This window comes from Dipteris shenzhenensis, chromosome 12 (assembly GCF_047967505.1).
Source record: "Dipteris shenzhenensis isolate YYH24624 ecotype China chromosome 12, Dip_SZ_1.0, whole genome shotgun sequence".
NCBI classification, from domain to species: Eukaryota; Viridiplantae; Streptophyta; class Polypodiopsida; order Gleicheniales; family Dipteridaceae; genus Dipteris; species Dipteris shenzhenensis.
This window is the reverse complement of record NC_141607.1, coordinates 4,994,471-5,012,331: the sequence shown is the minus strand read 5'-3', so window position 1 is coordinate 5,012,331 and position 17,861 is coordinate 4,994,471.

Sequence of the window (17,861 nt, the reverse complement as noted above, 5' to 3'; positions counted from 1 at the left end):
CTTCGGTAATTTTTTGATGGAAAAGTGGGTCGAGAGCTTGTTGAGAGGGAGTGCTTTATTGGATGTTGATCTTCATTCTAGGAAATTTCCACGTGTATTCTTGCTCTTTTTCAAAATTTTGTTGGAAAAGCTTTTCAAAAAATTTGGACAAAAATTACAGCCAACCTTCCATAAAAAGTTTGGTTGACTTTATACGTTTTCATCCAGTCTTAGGCTTTCCAACGAAAGTCCTACGCCTGTAGGATCCATGGCCTTGTGATTCTATTGTGGCTGCTGTTTCTCTCCCTTTCCCTCTCCTGTCTCGCTGCCTTCTGTTGCCTCTTCACCATCCAAAGCTCCCTCGTCGTCCCCTCATCCCACCAGCTCCTTGTCTTGCCACTACCCTCATACCAGCCCAGATTTCTCATCCCTATTGCTCCCTTCAACCACACTGGCTTTACCACCATCCCATCCTCATCGATTGTAGGTGTCCTATCTCCAGAGCAGCCCACCACCTCGATTGTGAAGAGATTGTTTAGGATCCTTGCCCCGAGCAAAACATGCAGACTGGTTAGGGCCTTTGGTATGTTGAAGGTAAGGTTTAGCACTATTTTTTGGACACTCGATCCTTGTTTCAACTATTCTAGGTGTGACAGCATGGATGATATTTTGATTTACAGCCATGACCTACCGAATCCCCTTGTGAAGTTCTCTCTCCCCTTAATAAGACTCGGTGGCACACATTTGGTCCAAGTGTGCCTTTTCTTCGTTTGCATGGATACAAATAGTATTTTTAGTTGTACGAGCCTCGTCTTGTGTTGCCGCTCCACCCCAATGCAAGAGTGTTTTCAAGAACTCGTTGAAGTCGCCTTGCAAGTTCAACAATACAGTGGCAAGCAATCTTGAGCCTACAGGTTGTGAAGATTTGCTCGAGTTGCATGACAACATCTATTGTTGCTTTAGGGAAAAGACCATATTAAAGAGGTTTTTAGTGTCAGTTGATGGTCCAGCAGTCGAGAGAGTAGACGATTTTGGCAATTCCTCGTGAACTTTTACATCTTCACGAAGTTTCACATCCAGATGGAGAGGATTCAAGCGTTGCACAAGGCATTTTACCAAGTAATGGAGGTCACAACGTCATTCTGTTTGTCAACATATGTGACTATAAGAGCAGTAGTAGGAGAAATTTGAAACAACTCTTGTATTTTAGACTCCAATTCTTGGATGGATATAGAAAGCTAGTGTACCGTATTGATTTGTGAATAGAAGGAAAGTGGTGCAGTTTAGTAGCCTAAGCATTCTACTTATGCAAATTTTGAAGCTTTCTTGAGACATTAGAATTGTACGCTTGATGGGCTAAGTTGCTCTTTTGGCTGGTCTTTGTTTCAAAGCCATGAAGCTTGTTTTGAGAGTTCATCTAGCTAGGCCTTTTGATCAGATACTTCATGCCGAGGAGTACTCTTGTGCTAGATGCTACAACCATCTTGATCTTGACTTCCCAGGCGCTCCGAAGTTAGAAGCCGAGGTTATGCGAGTACAATGGGCAACTCTTGTGGATTGTGCCATTTGGAGAGAGAGAGAGAGAGAGAGAGAGAGAGAGAGAGAGAGAGAGTCATTGTTGTTGGGGTTGTATCCCTCGAAGGACACTTCCAGAGTATTTTGGTTCATACAATTGCTTTGTTTGGGTGCTTTCCTTGAATTTGCTACAATGTGTTTAGATATAATGAGTCTAAAGTTGAGAGCACTGAGAAATCTCTCTCTCTCCAATTTATATCTTGTTGTTGCAAGTACGAGTGACTTCAAAGGTGTCAATCATTTAACATCGCAAGCTTCTCATCTTTCCATCATTTCATGTGTTGGTTCTCAATTGATCCCTGTGATCAATTAGGGCCTTATTTGTTTTATAAACTACCAAGTTGAGAAGTTCAAGAAGATCTTGTAAGATGAAACTGTGAATTGTATATGGCTCTACACATGATAGTATATGTGAGGCAGTGTATGTCTTCCTCTGACTTTGTATTTTTGCCTATGCTTTCTTTGTCCACAAATATTGATATTGATGTAGATACAGATATTGATATAGATAAAGATATTGATATTGATATTGGAACTGATACTAATGCTGTTACTGATACTTTCTTTGCCTATTGGCATGCTACCATACAATCTTGGTATTATACGCTTGGAAAAACTCGAACAATAATTTGATTGTGAGCATAGAAAGGTGTTACAAATGACAAAGTATTGAAATATGGTATTGAAAGACAAATACTATTACGAATATTGTTACAGATACTCAAAATTGTATGATCTGAATTTCTCATCTTCTTTGCCCACTGGCATACTATTATACACCCCTTGTCTTATATACGTAGAAATACTTAAATAATGTTTTCTTCAAAAAACATAAAGCATTATTACAAACAATAAGTGCTAGCACACCTAAGGCTTAGTAGACTAACCACATCACTGTATATATAGCTTATTGATTACCGCCATAAGTCCAAACTTTAAATCCGATAGATTTTGCATATGTCCCAATGAGCTAGGAGGCAGTGCGCTCAAGCATTTGTGCTCTCTTTGTTAGAAGTCAACAGATGCTGCCACATGGTAGCCAAGGAGCGCCAAGTACGAGGGGTCCCACTCCCCCCCCCACAAAGGTGCTTTTATGTCCCTCTATGCAAGTCCAATGCAAAGGATACATTGGTCTCTAATGAGATCAAATATTCCTAGAGTCCTCTTTGGAGAGGTGGAAATTGAATTTGAGAAGGAGGTGGCAATTGGAAAAAAGTGCAAGTTTATGTTTAAGAGAATGTTATATGTCTAGGAATGCAACCACCATACCATCACTTGGATGCAGCTGATTTTAGAAGCATACATGGAGATCAAGTCAAGGCACATAAGAGTTATGTGCACGGTGATAGACCCATGGCACATCTCTAAAATTTGATTATTGGAGGGCGTGTAGAGAATTAACTCAAAGTCCCTTTGTTTATTATGAGGTGGATATGTATTTAAAAACATAAAATTCTTATGGTGTTGTATGCTAATGTGTTCGAGAATATGCCAATTGAATGAGCATGCGATTATTAAGCCAAGTCTACGAGAGACACTAGTTAATACAAATAACATCTGTGAGTGTGATGCAAATGTGTTCATGAGTACTTTGAGTACAACCCACTACCAGGTCAGAAAAAAATTGAGACCAAAGGACTCTTAAATTAAAAAGTAGTGGTATCCATTGAGTAGGGGAATTCTTACTGAGCTTGTGTTTCAGGTAAGTTGAGTCATGTGCTAATACTTTGTGTTAGTCTTTAACTATGCTCTTTTACTTGAACTTCTCAAAAAGATTTTTACTCTTCATGCTTTTGTTTTGCTAGGTTGAATACATTGCCGATCTCATGTAGGTCCTTAAACCTACTGCTAAGAAGGTGCCAGAGGAGATGAGAAAGGATGCACATCGAACCAAGATTCACAAAAAGTATGCTGATAAAATTATTTATCAAATATGCTATGCCAACTTCTTGGTGCTTGTTTCAAACCATAGATACTTTTGTTTAGTCTGCATACTTGATTGGATTTTCTATTCACGTCTATTTTTAGGGGCTTCTTTCATTGTTCATTGTTTTACATAACATACTTAAATTTGTCTTTATAATGGACTTTAAGGTTCTCAACATTCTTGATCCCAAAAATGGGGACATTTGGAAATCCAACGTTTTTTCTTTGTGCTATGATGGGCATTCCTAGCCACGCATGCCTCCACAATCAACCAAAAGAGCTAGCTAGGATGATTGAGGAGGGTCTCACCACATGGTATATCCAAGTATATTAGACTACCACTTTTGCTTATGGGTATTCTATCCCCCAAATGCCATGTGTCATCCGTGGATATCATGGGCCTTTAGCCCCCTTTTTATTTCAATATCTACACATACTTTCTTTAGGCACCACGATGGGGTTGGACCACACTGAGGCTTCTAAGGCCTATTTCCAACACCCCCCCATGGTCCAAACCACGAGTAAGTAAGTATCCAGACGCCTCAAATTTGACCCCCCTACACAAGGTCATCCCATCACACATGGAATGCAAGGGCCCTTCAAAATCTAGCCATTCACAAGCCAGCAACACACGCTGACTGCACAGGCTATTACCCATGTGTCAATCACCTTGAAAACTGCGCAAGATGCAGATTAGACTCCATCGACATCAAAGGTAGGGGGTTTCGTATTTGATGATACTGTTGAAGACAACTGGGCATTCTAGAATTGTGAACATGTTGTTAGAATTGCTTTGGTTTAGCAATTGTCTTAGATGGTTGGGTTCGATTGGTTGAACTGGTCATGTTTTAGGTGTTTATGATATAATTGTTCAGCTTCTTTTCTTTCTATTGTTTGTCTTTACTCCCCATTTTGGTCGAGAGGGGGGTCTGTTAGAATTGGTTGTATTACTCCCTCATAGGGAGGTCTAAGGTTAGCACTTTACATGATGATTGGCGGTTCTCTGTTTGACGAGGCTGCGTGTGATTGGGCCATACAAGTGGGCGACTATTGATTGGCTAGCTTATGCATGAAGGCGGTGTAGCACTTGGTGGTTTCAGGCAATGGCTTCTCGTGACTTCTACAAGATGCTGGGGAGCGAAGGAGGTCAATCTTTTTTTCCATCACGGACCTCATGAGAGTTGTGTGCAAGTCAATTCACTTGATTGGTGTCATGCAGAGTAGCTACTAATAAGTTGAGTCTGTAGAGTTCTTAGTCGAGTCAGTTTATTGTTGTACTAGCAAAAAGCCCCGTAGGATGAGTCGTTGTCCAAGTCGTGGTGTTCTCAATCATTAGTCATTTGTGAAGGAATACATACAAGACTCACGTTTCTTAGTCCCTTAACGGACAATACTAAAGAGCATGGTCCATTGTCCCTTAAAACTCACGTACTTTAGTTTCATTGATTTCATTTTCGCTTGCATATCCTCCATTTTTTGTGGAAGATATTTAGTTCGTCAAATACACGTGTTAGTTGTCTTTTCCAATAGGTTGGTGTTTTTTGCTCTATCAACCTATTCTCTTGCAAGAGGGCATTTGGATCTATGCATTCTATTGCATATGCTTGATCATGTCTTTGGATTCTTTGACACTCATTTGGCATGTTTTGATTGCACCAAACAAATCTTCATTCTTATTTCTAATTATGTATTTTCTTTGTTGATTGCAAGGGATTGTTCCTTTTTCGAGTCCACTGGCCAATTAAATTTGTAATTGTCTATTAAATTTTGCATCCTACGAAAAATATTAAGATTGCATAATCTGAGAGAGTTTTACTCATCTTAGTGGGCTTGTCCCTTTTTCAGGGACTCCACTAGCCCAATTAAATTTGTAATTGTCTGTCCATCTACAAAGATGCACAAAATGCAAAAGATGCAGAGACAATTACAAAGATGCATTGTGTTTGCACATCTTTGTAATTGTTTGTGCATCTTTTACACTTTGTGCATCTTTGTAGATGGACATGCAACTACAAATTTCATTGGGCTAGTGGAGTCCTTGAAAAAGGGACAAGCCCAACAAGATGAGAACATCCTTCATGGAAGAGGCAATCAAGGAAGAAAATACAATGATGCACGTAGAAATGCAAAATATGTATATACAAATACAAATTTAATTGGGTTAGTGAATTCCTTGAAAAAGGGACAAGGCCAACAAGATGAGAAAATCCTCTTGGAAAGGAAGAAACTAAGTATTAAGAAATAAAAACAGAGAGCATTTTGGTGCAATCAAAACTTGCCAGTGTCAAAGAATGCATATACATGATTAAGTATTATGCCGCAAGATGGATACATCCAAATGTCCTCTTCTTGCAAGAGAAGGTGTTGGTAGGGAAAGATCCAAATGTGAGGTAGAGTTATACAACACAATAGAAAACACCAACATGTTGGATAAGACAATTGACACGCACAATCATTGAAGTACTACTCAATGCCCTCCAAACAGAAATAGAGGATATGCAAAGAAGATGCTCATGCAATGGGGGTCAGGCTTAGATCATTCTTCGCTAGTGGGGCACATGGCACTACATTCAAGGTAAGGATAAAATGTGTGTCGAGATTGCATGCACTGTTGTACTTCATAAGGCAACCATTTCCATGGAGGGGATTAGAAGGCCCTTTACACCTTACTTTAATGGTGGGACATTAGATTGCTTTTAAAGGAACTTCTTGTATCATTTATACAAGTGGCTCGCTTTGGAACTTTTGGATCCCTCACTACCATCTTTGTACTCAGCTTCCTTGAATGTGTATACACTTGTTTTATAGAGCTAGCCTTTTTTATAGTGAATGTACTAGGGGTTCCAAGAGTTGTGCCCATAATACTACATTAGAGGAGTATTGGCAACACATTATAATGAGTGACCCTATAATATTCCCAAACTTGAGTGAACTAAAACATACATAAAAATTTTATAGGTGCAACCTCTAAACAAATTGGTGGACCAAGCCACTAGAGTTTAGACTCTTTAGACTTTTGCACAATATGATGACGTCTCATCAATGATAACTCTAGAGACTATTAAACTTCTCTTATCTAGATCATCCAATCTATATCCTTAAGAATCTTTTATATTATGTGAAAATGCATTGGATTGGTTTCACATCAAGCTTATTTTGTAGTTCATTTCAAGTATTTGTATATGCTAGAAAGCCAAATGCTCTCAAATGATCAATAGAGGGATTAAGTCCATTCAGTGCCTCTTTTGGCGTACTATTTTGTAGGATTGTACCAATTTCGTTGAATCTAGACAATGATATGCTTTCCAAAACCACAAAAACAAACACACTACCTTGCTCCAAGTTGTGTGAGTTATAGCTCCTAGAATTTCCTACATTTGATAGTTCGTTTTATTTGCTTGGAGCTATGAAGTCAATTTGTTTTAATAGTTTAAGTAGTTTGAAATATCTTGAAATATAAGTTATGGCATAACCTTTTTGACTTAAGTAGAGGCATAGTATTTCTTTTATCAAAATTTGAAAGATAGAGTAAAGATTTTTGTCTTTTTATGAATGTGGTTGATTTATTATTCTTGATTTTTGAATGTATATTTGTATAGAGATAGAAGAGATTCGTTGAGGGGTACCAGAATTTTGTATTTTTAATCAATCTCTATCTTTATTGGGAGCTGTGGATCCAAATTATTTACACCGTAGATTTAAAAAACTAGTTAAAATCAATTATTTTTACTTTGGCCTTTGTCTTATAAGAGGGAGGGATGGCATTAGGGCTACCCCATTGGTTGTCATCTATATCACTCAAGGATGAAAAGACATGGGTCATGCATCAAATTCAATAAAAGCTAGAATGTTGGAAGCTTTCAAACCTAGCCTTTGGATGTTTGTCTCCCAATAGTTCAATTTTCATCATTGTGTAGTTACAGTTTTATTTGTTGCCCTTTGCATGTCACAAAATGGCTTTGGATGCTTGTATTTCAAGCTATGGAATGTCTTTGGAAAAACCCAAATGATAAGAGAGTACTCATACTTGTAAAATTTGAGATCGTATGCTCTCCAGAACTGCATGGGGGACCCAACTTCTTGAATATGCACCATCACTTGATAGTAAGAAAAGAGACCATGCTCTTTATTTTAACTAGCAAAGCAACCATGGACAAAAAGGTTGGCTACCATGTCCGCTAGAGTACATATGGATGCCTTTGAAAACTAGGTATCTTATTGTAGATTGCGAACAAATCTTGCAATATTTGTGTTGGTAGGGGTAATCTCCACATGTTAGCAACAACATGGCTTTGGAAAGTGTGTATTGGATCATAACGCCGTTGCAATTTTGGGACCCAAAAAATCATATTTTGTTGTCTGCAAAGGAGGCAAATGTGTGGAGGATGTGATTAAGCCTTGATGGTACTCTTATGTCTTTTATTACAGCTAATTGAAGGTATGCTTTGGATTGCACTCATGGCCAATCGGCATAAGTGGAGACTTTTTTTTTTTTGCGCAAAAAGTAGTGCTAGTTATATTACTTGAAAGCGAGAGTACAAGAGGGCCTAGAGGCCAGCGGGTTGCAATCACAAAATGGATACAGCCCGAGGAGCCAAAATGCTAATTACAAGCCTCTCAGGGCATAATCATCGGAGAGTGGACAAACAACCATGGTGGGGGGGCGTAATGCCACTGAAGACTCTGAGTAGAGTGCTGGAAGAACAACTCCCGGTGGTCCCAGTCTTGAAGGAAGCGCCGTCTCTTTTCCTTCCCTGCCCAGGACTCCCCCTGAATCTGATCCCACTGACCCTTGAGCGTGTGAATGATCGTGCTCCAAATGTCTGCTAGGGTCTGGGTAGCAGAAGAAGCTTGATCTCCTACGGTCTGCGCGCATCTGGAAGTCCAAATATGCCAGCCTGCAATGCTCCCTATGATCTCCCAAACTGGGTGCCGAGTCATCACTCCTGCATCTGTCTCTGTTAGATGCCAAGGGAAGCTGTCCATGTATGCCCAAGTGGCCTGCGTGATGAAGACGACGGGATCCTGTCTAGAGAACTCATAAGCCAAGTGATGTCCCATCTCAGTGCTGCACCAATAAACGGCTCCCCAAGTGATCGGTCCTAGCTCGGGTGCAGCCCTCGCTAAGATCCCCATGACTCCCTTCCAAACTGTCTGCGCATGCGAGCAGCTCCAAAGGCAGTGCTTTAGGGACTCCTCTTGAAAACACATTTGGCAGTGCCCCTCCTGCCCCATCTGCCTCAGCCAGCTGCCAACTGGTAGCCCCTTGTGTGCCACCATCCAAAGGAAGTAAGAGATCTTCCTCGGCCGCCAGCTAGCCCAAAGAGTCTTCCAGAAAGTGCGAAGAAAGACCAGAGATATCCCCTGGGCATACCAACTATGTGCCTGAGTGGGTAGCCCGTGCTGGAGAGCCCCAAGAGCATGCCTACTCGTACGCGCACTGTAAGAGAAGAAGGGGGTAGGGTTCTTTGAGGTCTCCAATGGTGGCCAGCGCCACTCCCCTGGGTCCCACTCCACCTCTGTCAAGGAACGGCCCTCCCATATCCAGAGTCTCTAGTCTTGGTCCTGCATAATCAGGGGTTCTATATGCCACGTTTTCCCTTGCAGCCCTACAATGCGAAGGCGCTACCAGGGAAGCTGGGGGTCGATCATGGCCTCTCTGCTCTGTAGGCGGCTATCATCAGCGACGGAGAAGAAGTGGATCAAGGAGTCCGAGAACAGGCCTGCAACCACCAAAGGAATGCCCCGTGGAGTGAACTGTCCTAGCCACCTCTCATCTCTTGGGAAGAGCTATCCGGTGACCATGGGAATCATCCAACCTCCAAGAATGGTAGCATCGATCCTTGCTCACTGAGCCTGGATCCCATTTTCCGTACCTACTATTGCTGCCAGCTCGCCTGGGCTCAGCTGGCTGTAGACGTCCCTCCAAACCCAGAGCGAGCGCGCGGGCCCACGCGCCCAGAGCGCCCAAGGGATATGGGATCTCTCTCCAAGCTGGTGACCTGTATCATCTATCACCTAGCTGCTCCAGATCAGGAGCTGTCTGTCTATCTCCTCTCGGCAGCTAGGGGGAACCTGGGCGAGGCTATGTCGCCACTTCCTCTAGACCGAGACGAGGCTACGGAGGAAGGGGGAATGGGGTTAAGTCAATGGGGCAGAAGTGAAGATCCACCGGATAGATGGCTGCCAAACACCCCCTCTCTGGGGGGTACACGCGTTGAGACCATGCTGAAGCAAGAGCTTCCACGTCTGCCCTCCTGGGGTCAGACCGCAGATGACTAACTTGCCAAGTAGTGCCTAGGATGTCGATACAGGATCCCTCAATATTCAAGCCCACCCAAAGCGCACGTCCTGGGATCAGAGTGCCAAAACCACACACATGCTGAACTAGAGAAGCGTCGATGGAGGTACAGACACCCCCGCTTCTCCCCTGCTCGCCAATCGAAGGTTCCCAGTAGGTGTGGGATCGTCCTGTGAGGACCTTCCCACAAATATTGGTCTGAGACACTGAAAGCTTGTGTTCCTGTAGTAGGAGCACATCTACCCTTCCCACCAAGGCTGGCTGAAGCTCCTGTCTGAGCACCATCTTCCTGGGGCCGCGGGTTCCTGATGAGTGGAACCCATTGACGTTCCAAGAGATAATGCATATACTCATGAGGAGGGAAGGTGGGCCACAAACAGCTGTCTGCTTGCGGTCGATGTCAAGGTGGTCGGAGGATGTCCAGTGAGGCTCTCTCTAACCAGCTCGACGCCTCTACGAGGGAAATACTGTAGAATCCCGCTACCTCTGAGGTCCTCCACGGGCGGAGCCCATCTGCGTAGACCCACTCTAGAGGTGGCCGAATAATGACCAAGAGTCAGAAACATTGGTCTGTGCTGGCATCGGGGCTGCAGGTGGCTCAGGCGGAGGGGGGGGTTCCCTCTGGATCATGCTCGAGGAAGAGAGTGGAGCGGAAACCACCGGTGCTGGGGGGGATCCTGGAGGGGGTGGGGGTCGGGGGACCGAGGAGGAGGGGGGAGGGGAAGGAGGGCAGGGTGAAGAATGAGGGGGAGGCTAGCTGATCTTCTCCTTTCCCTTCTCCTTCCCCTTACCGGGCTGCTGATGAGTAGTGACCACAGGGGGGGGCTCTTGCTGTAGATGGGAAGGCTTTTTTAGTCCTGCTTTGTTTCCCTTCCGTTTTCTTTTGACCTCCGTCCAGCCTTCCCCTTCGGGAGGGGGTGTCACTGACTGGTGGGGGGGATCCTGAGTTGCCTGAATGGGGGTCTTCTGAGGTTCTGTACTCGTGGAGCCAGGGCAGGAGCGTGCTTGGTGCCCGAAGCCATGGCATCTCAGACACTGATTTGGGCAACCAGTGTCCAGAATGTGCTGCATCACCACACTTGTGTCCGTCTCGATCTTGAACTCCGAGGGGATGCTCTGTAGATCGAGGAATGCCACTTTGACATGTGGCACCCCTTGGGCTACCGTCGCATCAACGTAGGTGTCCTGCATAGGCCGGCCAAAGTGCGCCCCCAGGTCCTTGATGATCGGGCGAAGCTCGGTTGCAAGACCTGGGAAGATGAGGGTGACCGGATGGCGAGGAATGCGAAAGCGGGCATCGAAGTCCGCTATACTGAAACCCCTATACCATGGGACCATGAGGATGATCTTTCCACCCACAGAAGTAGGGGATCGCTTGACCATATCGCTCGCAGCTTGTGCTCAGGAGAGCTTGAGCCAGAAGATGCCACGTCCCATGAGTGCAACCTCCTCAATGTGGCTGTCCTCAAGGTAGAGGGTGGACTACAACCAGTCCCTGATGTCTGCTCGTGAAGGGGAGTAGCCAATGACTCTCCCATAAATGGATGTTTGGGAGAAGTCCGTGGCGGCCTGCTTCACCAAGGAGACCTGGTGCTCTGTCAGTGTTACAAGATAGGCTGATGGAGGGGGGGGTCCGTCTGGGCCACCGGTTTTGGGCTCGTGGCCGCCATACCGCACTGACTAACTGCGAACGCTCCAAAGTCGGGGGAAGGAGAAGGAAACGAAAGAGGCGAGGATGGGGGATTGGTACGGAGGCGGGGGAGGGAAGAGGGAGGGATGAAGAGGTACGGGGAAGCGGGGGGGGAGAGAGGTGGTGACGAAGGGGGGGGTGGCGGAGGAAGGAGGAGGAGAAGAAGGGGGGGGGCACTGCAGTGCAGGGAGGGTGAGAGGAAGGGGGAAAGGGGAGGTGTGGCAGCACCGCACGAGAGGGGTGGAGAGGAGAGGCGAGGAAGGGGGGGGAGAGGGGGGGCAGCGTTGCACCACAGGGGGGGGGGGGGGGCAGGAGGGGGCAGGGGAGGTGGTAGCGCAACGCGAGGGGGGGGAGGTGGGTGGGGGAGCTGAGTGTGGAGAGGGGAGGAGCAGAGCGGGGAAGCGGGGGTGAGCGAAGCATGGAGAGGGGAGGAGCGGAGAGGATAGGGAGGAGCGGAGCAGGGGGGGAGTGACGGGCGGAGAGGGGAGGAGCAGAGCGGGGAAGCGGGGGTGAGCGAAGCATGGAGAGGGGAGGAGCGGAGTGACGGGTGGAGGGGGAGGAGAGGGGGGCGAAGGGCTACACGGGAGGCAACGGTGAGGGAGGAGGTGGAGGGGAGGGCCGCGCAGCACGAGGGGGGGTAGACGGGAGCGAGGGAGGGGAGGAGTTCATAGGAGCTTCGAAGTTGTGGATCTTTAAGTGGAGACATTTGCTTTAGCTTGTCTTATTTGCTCCCATTCTTGAGCGTCAAATCGTTTGCATGATTGTAAGCTTGCTAGAAAAGAGAATGGTGAGTTGGTATTTCCAACGAGGAGACTCATAACAACAAAGGCATATCAAATATTGATTCCTCAACCATGGATATAATAGCATGATAGCCAGAATTGGGGTCACAACAACAAAGGCATATCAAATATTGATGACTCCACCATGGACACAATAGCATGATAGCTAGCTTTGGGGTCTCAATAAACATTTGAATTGGATAAGGTGTCTATGGCTTTGGGGTCTCCCTTTGAAGCAAAATTTTCCATGTGGCAATGTCTACTAGGAGTTCCTCTTGTGGCAATTTGTCATTGCTAGAATGAGATTGTGAGCTGCTCGAGGCAACCGTTGGTGGATGACTATGTCAATTAATCGAGAGGAGGTGGCACTGAATCATCATTAAGCTACTGGAGGGTGGTGGTAACAGAGCTATTGGAGAAATTCTCGGTGTGCAATCATGAGAGGGAGCAAGCTATGTTTTTCAACCTTTGCTATTTTCCATCAACAGCTTGACAATGGCAAGGAAGACTTGGAGCGTGCACCTCAAGCATGAGAAAGGCCATGGTGCTCGGCAAGTAATCAAGATTCAAGAAAGAGGTCATGAAAGAGACACCAGAAATGAAATGGTCAACTATCTTAACAAAACAAATGCACCAAATGACATGTATTCCATCTCAATAATCCACTCCATGCCTCTTCAGAAATACCACCATCAAAACTCTTACTAAGTGATCTATTGATCACATGCACTGCAGTCTTCATTGCCTCAGCCCAAAAACCACCACGAAGACTTGCATTGGAAAGCATACATTGCAACCTTTCGTGAATGGTGCAGTTCATCTGTTTTGCAACTGGATTTTGCTCTGGAGTACGAGGGGACATGAACTCCCTCTTGATCCCACGTGTATCGTAGAAATGCTTAAAGTCATGAGAGAGATACTCTCCACCATTGTCAGTTTGTAGGCAGTTAAGCGTTCTATCTGATTTATTTTCAACCAAAGCCAACCATTTTTGAAATACTTGGAACACACACACACATCTATTAACATGTACAGCAGACCTCACGGGTCTATGAGACAAAGTACAAACACCAATAGGTGACCTACAACATTTGGATAACTAGAGAATCAAGGGATGCACAAATCTCTGCTTCTCCCAAGTTATCATAAGGCATAACTACATTCTAATATTGTCATAGGATGGACTTTATAACATGAATTTAAGAGTGGGTCTTTGGGTTTGGATTCAAAGTCAAGAATTTGTGCTCGCCTATCTCAATAAACTGCCCATTTCCCTACTTGACGTGCAACCTTGAGTTCATTGTTCCTTTGAATGAGTTGGATCACAAATACACACACACACACACACATATATATATAGAGAGAGAGAGAGAAAGAAAGTTTATTAAAGTTTGCTAAAGACCGATGGTCTATGAGATTGAAAGAAAACCTGATACAATGAGCAAAAGGGTGGAGCTACTAAGCAAGCCTTCTAATGCATGCTAGAGAAAATTGTGTAGATATAGTCAATGGTATCATCATACATGTCACAATAGTGATTATATATCCATTCCTAGCAACATCATCTCCATAGGAGACGTAATCTAATCCAATACAATACGAGATAGTGCATAAGGGAAGGTAAGGGTACACTCGATGAGACGAACTAGGCAATGTAGGCAAACCTGTGATATATCATTGCCTGCTATCTGGATGAGTAGTCGGTTGTGTCCTCCTAGCAACTACCCGACTCCTGATGAGCGCCACAGTAACCTTGTCGGTTGTACCCCAGGTTTGAAAATAGAAGAAATGTCAATGAGAGAGAGAGAGAGAGAGAGAGAGAGAGAGAGAAGTTTTTGCAAATTTTCAACGGCAAAAAAAAAAGAGCTTCCTCAAAGAAGTTGTGCAAGGAGTAAGGGTTCTCTTCCCCTTAATAGGAAGAGTAGACTATACCATCGAATTGTGGTCGCTCTGGCGCTCTAACGGATGAAGGAAGGATTGAAGCCCCTCAACCAACTTGCAGTCGACTCAGAACTCCATGACATGATGGAGGTGTCCCAAACAAGATTCATATGCAGTCACCTACGTTGACAAGACTCGACAAGGGGAATGCAAAGGCTCTATAGGCCACATATCCATGCTGTGTCTAACTTGAACAAGCTAAAGGTTTTCAAGGCGAAGGCTAATATACTACTAGAGTACATTTTCTAGGAGTACAATAGGTTACATGCTTGTGGATTCCTTCTATTGTTTATGAGAAGGATCCTGAATGAAGACGGACTCCAAGGTAGTTCTCTAATGCTTTTAAAGGCAAATGCCATCTAAGGGACTATCACTTTATTGGTAAGGGATTCCTTCAGGATTTGAACGCAGAGAGATTGGCGTTTGAATGCAGAGAGAGATTGGCTATTGTCATGTTCAATAGGATTCAAGGAAAATTTGGTTTATTCTATCCTCTGGAGTGCCACATTCTTCATTGATGAAGTCTTGCACCATGAGTGTCGGGTTTGGATTCGCTTTCCAAACATTTCAGAGTTGTTGCTTGACAGTATTGAAACCATTGCAAGCACGCTTGGATGTGTGTTGTATGTCACTCTAATCCAAACGAAAAGGTCCTCTCCTCGTGCTTGCATCCTTTGAGTCAGAAGGCAAGAGCCACCCACCCAACTTAATCTCACAAAGCCAAATGGTTGAGAACTAGTTGTAGTTGTTTGGTTTGCATTTTCCCAGATGCATGCTACCAATGCCATCAATCATGACACTTTGCTTGCAACTTCCCTCTTCGTTCGAATGATGCGACCCAATAGGCTTGCTTGCAGGGACCTCATAGTGACAATATTGGAGAGAATGATGTGACCCAATAGGCTTGCTTGCAGGCACCTCATATTGACAATATTGGAGAGAAGCTAGAAAGTCACCCATCGGCAGGGATGGTAAAGTCTGCAATTGGAGCTTCTCCTACGACTATTGGGCTTCAAGAAGATTGTGAGTTGTGGGCTCAATGTTGGTACTCATGCAGCTGATGATGAAGTGATCCATCAGAAAAAGTATGTCCCTTTCCAAGATGGTACGATTGCGAGACAGGTAAGGATGGCCAGAAGTTGGGATCATTGGACCCTCACATGATCCAACGGACCTCAAGAATTGTTTCTGTCCCATCACTGGAATCTTTGTTTGCTAACGTGGCAACCATCTCACATCCAAAATTTTGCCACGTGGTTGCTGAACGAGCTAATAAATCATCACTGGAGCTTTCAAAGGTAGTGCACATAAGAAGGTAACATTCACGAATATATGTGCGCCATTACTTGATTATATGGAGGATGAGGATGCCCCCTCGAATATCTCGTAATGAAGAATATGAGCTGGAACGTTAAGAGGTGTATGCTTGGTTTGTACAGCATCTCAAACCTGATTTATGCGCTCTGGGAAGGTTTCTTAGGGGTTCATAGGGGTGGCTATCTTGGTTATTTCTTGGAGCCCGGAATTTAGTATTGACGAATTGCTATATTATGAGTGCCCCATATGCATCGATTTCCTGAATCTGCCATCTATGCTTGGAGATTCGGAACCCCAGATTCTCCCCGGCTTGGATATGCCTTTTTGACCAACAAATGGCCAAGGCTCTCCTTCTTTTGACTTTGAAGTCACAGCCTCATTCCCGCACTCTTGTGCCTAGGGAGCATCTAGGCCCTCCACCTTATCCTGCATGCAAACGGACGGGCTAAAAGGAAAGTTCATCCTTTCAACAGTATGACTTTGTTTTTAGACAATATATACATGATGGACTTCTCAACATGATATTGGCAATTGATCATACCATCACTCTTTCAGAGTTCATATTACTCAATCTAGACTTGCAAAAGGCGCATGATAGAGTTAGCTGGCAATTCATATTGAAAATAATGGCCAAACTCAGATTTGCTTCGGGCGTCGGGATTCAGCACAGCAGTTCATTTTGAAAGTAATGGCCAAACTCAAGATCTCAAGTGTGATTTGAGATCGAGTGGCTTGAAAAAGATAGGGTAAATCTGCTCTGTGCTAAGTCTTGCATATGAATAGATGAAATCCAACTGTCAAATGCTTCTCTAGGGGAAGCCATGAGTATGGGAGATTGCTTGGGAAGACAAAAAAGAAGGATGTGGGAGACTGGGAACACAAAAAGGAAGGCTGAGGGAAGTTGGACAATGAATAGTTAATTTCAAAATGATATTTAGGAATGCTCTTTATATAAAGGGTCCATTGCCCTACAAATAAAAACAATAAAAATTATCCTCCCCCCACTCCCACCCCCCATCTCCATCTCTCACTCTCACTCTCACTCTCACTCTCACTCTCACTCTCACTCTCACTCTCACTCTCACTCTCACTCTCACGGATTCTTTTAAATGTCTAGGGCTCTATTTTGTAATGCCACAGCTATTGTCTCTCTGAATGGGTACTATTATGATAAGAGTACGATCTTGCATCAGGGCTGTCCACTTGCTCCACTTCTCTTTGCTATCATCACAGATTCACTTTTGCAACAGATTGACTATCATGTCAATAGGGGGACTTTAGCAAGACTACTGCTGCCCAATAGTTCTTGGTTCTCAGGCTCAGTTTTTTGCCGATGACAACTCAAATATATTGGTGGCTGAGCAGGACAATATTGACAAATTTATCTCTATCTTGGTTGATTTTGATACTGTTTTGGACTCTAGAATAAACACTTCTAAATCAACTTTCTTGTATTTGGATTGGGATCAGACGCCTCCATGGTTGGCACAATACAGCTTTAAGGAGATCAGGGAGGGAGAATTTCCCAATATTTAGGATGCCCATTGGGGTTGAGAGTTTCAATGAAAGAAAGATTCGATTGGTGTATGCAAAAAGTGAAGGTGAAATTTTACAAATGGAGGGATAAAAAGATTTCCCTTGTTGGACTATTCATTGTTCTCAAACATATATTGGCACCAATCATGGTATTAAACTCCGCTGTGTTCTGTTTTTCACAGGCAACATTTGTAGAAATAGAATGCGTAATGGTTTGGTGAGACCAATGGCATGCCTTCTGGTGGAGTTTTGCAACACCATCGAAGGATTTTGGATGGCTTGTGTTGGAGCAATTCAAGGCACAATGTGATAAGCTGTGTTCTAGGTGGCTCTTTAGACTACACTCAACTACAGCCATGAGCGAAATTGGCCAAGTGGTGGATTGAACAGATGGGGGTTCTTGGATATGCTCAAGCTAGTCTTGGCTGGCAAGAAATTTAGTTGTCTGATTTCAAGCTCAAGATATCACAATCAGAGATTCTCAATCAGCTTGTGATAGTTTGGAGGAGAGTTTAAGTAATTCACAATGGACAGGCACAACCAGATTGATAGGAGACCAATCTCTTGGCATGAATATTTGGATTAATACGTGGGCATTTGTGAATAATGCGCCCGGTTCATATTAGCATGAGACTATCCAAGTAGCTACATGCATAAGGTTTGACTACTTGGGCTTCCATATGGAAGCTGTGAGCTCACCAATTTTTCTCAGTCATGAAGTTGGCGACACTGTTCGATCTGACAGTGAGGGAATTAGCTTTTCTAGACGCGACTCAAGTGGCCATCTAGTTAAATTAAGCAATGGGCAATGCAC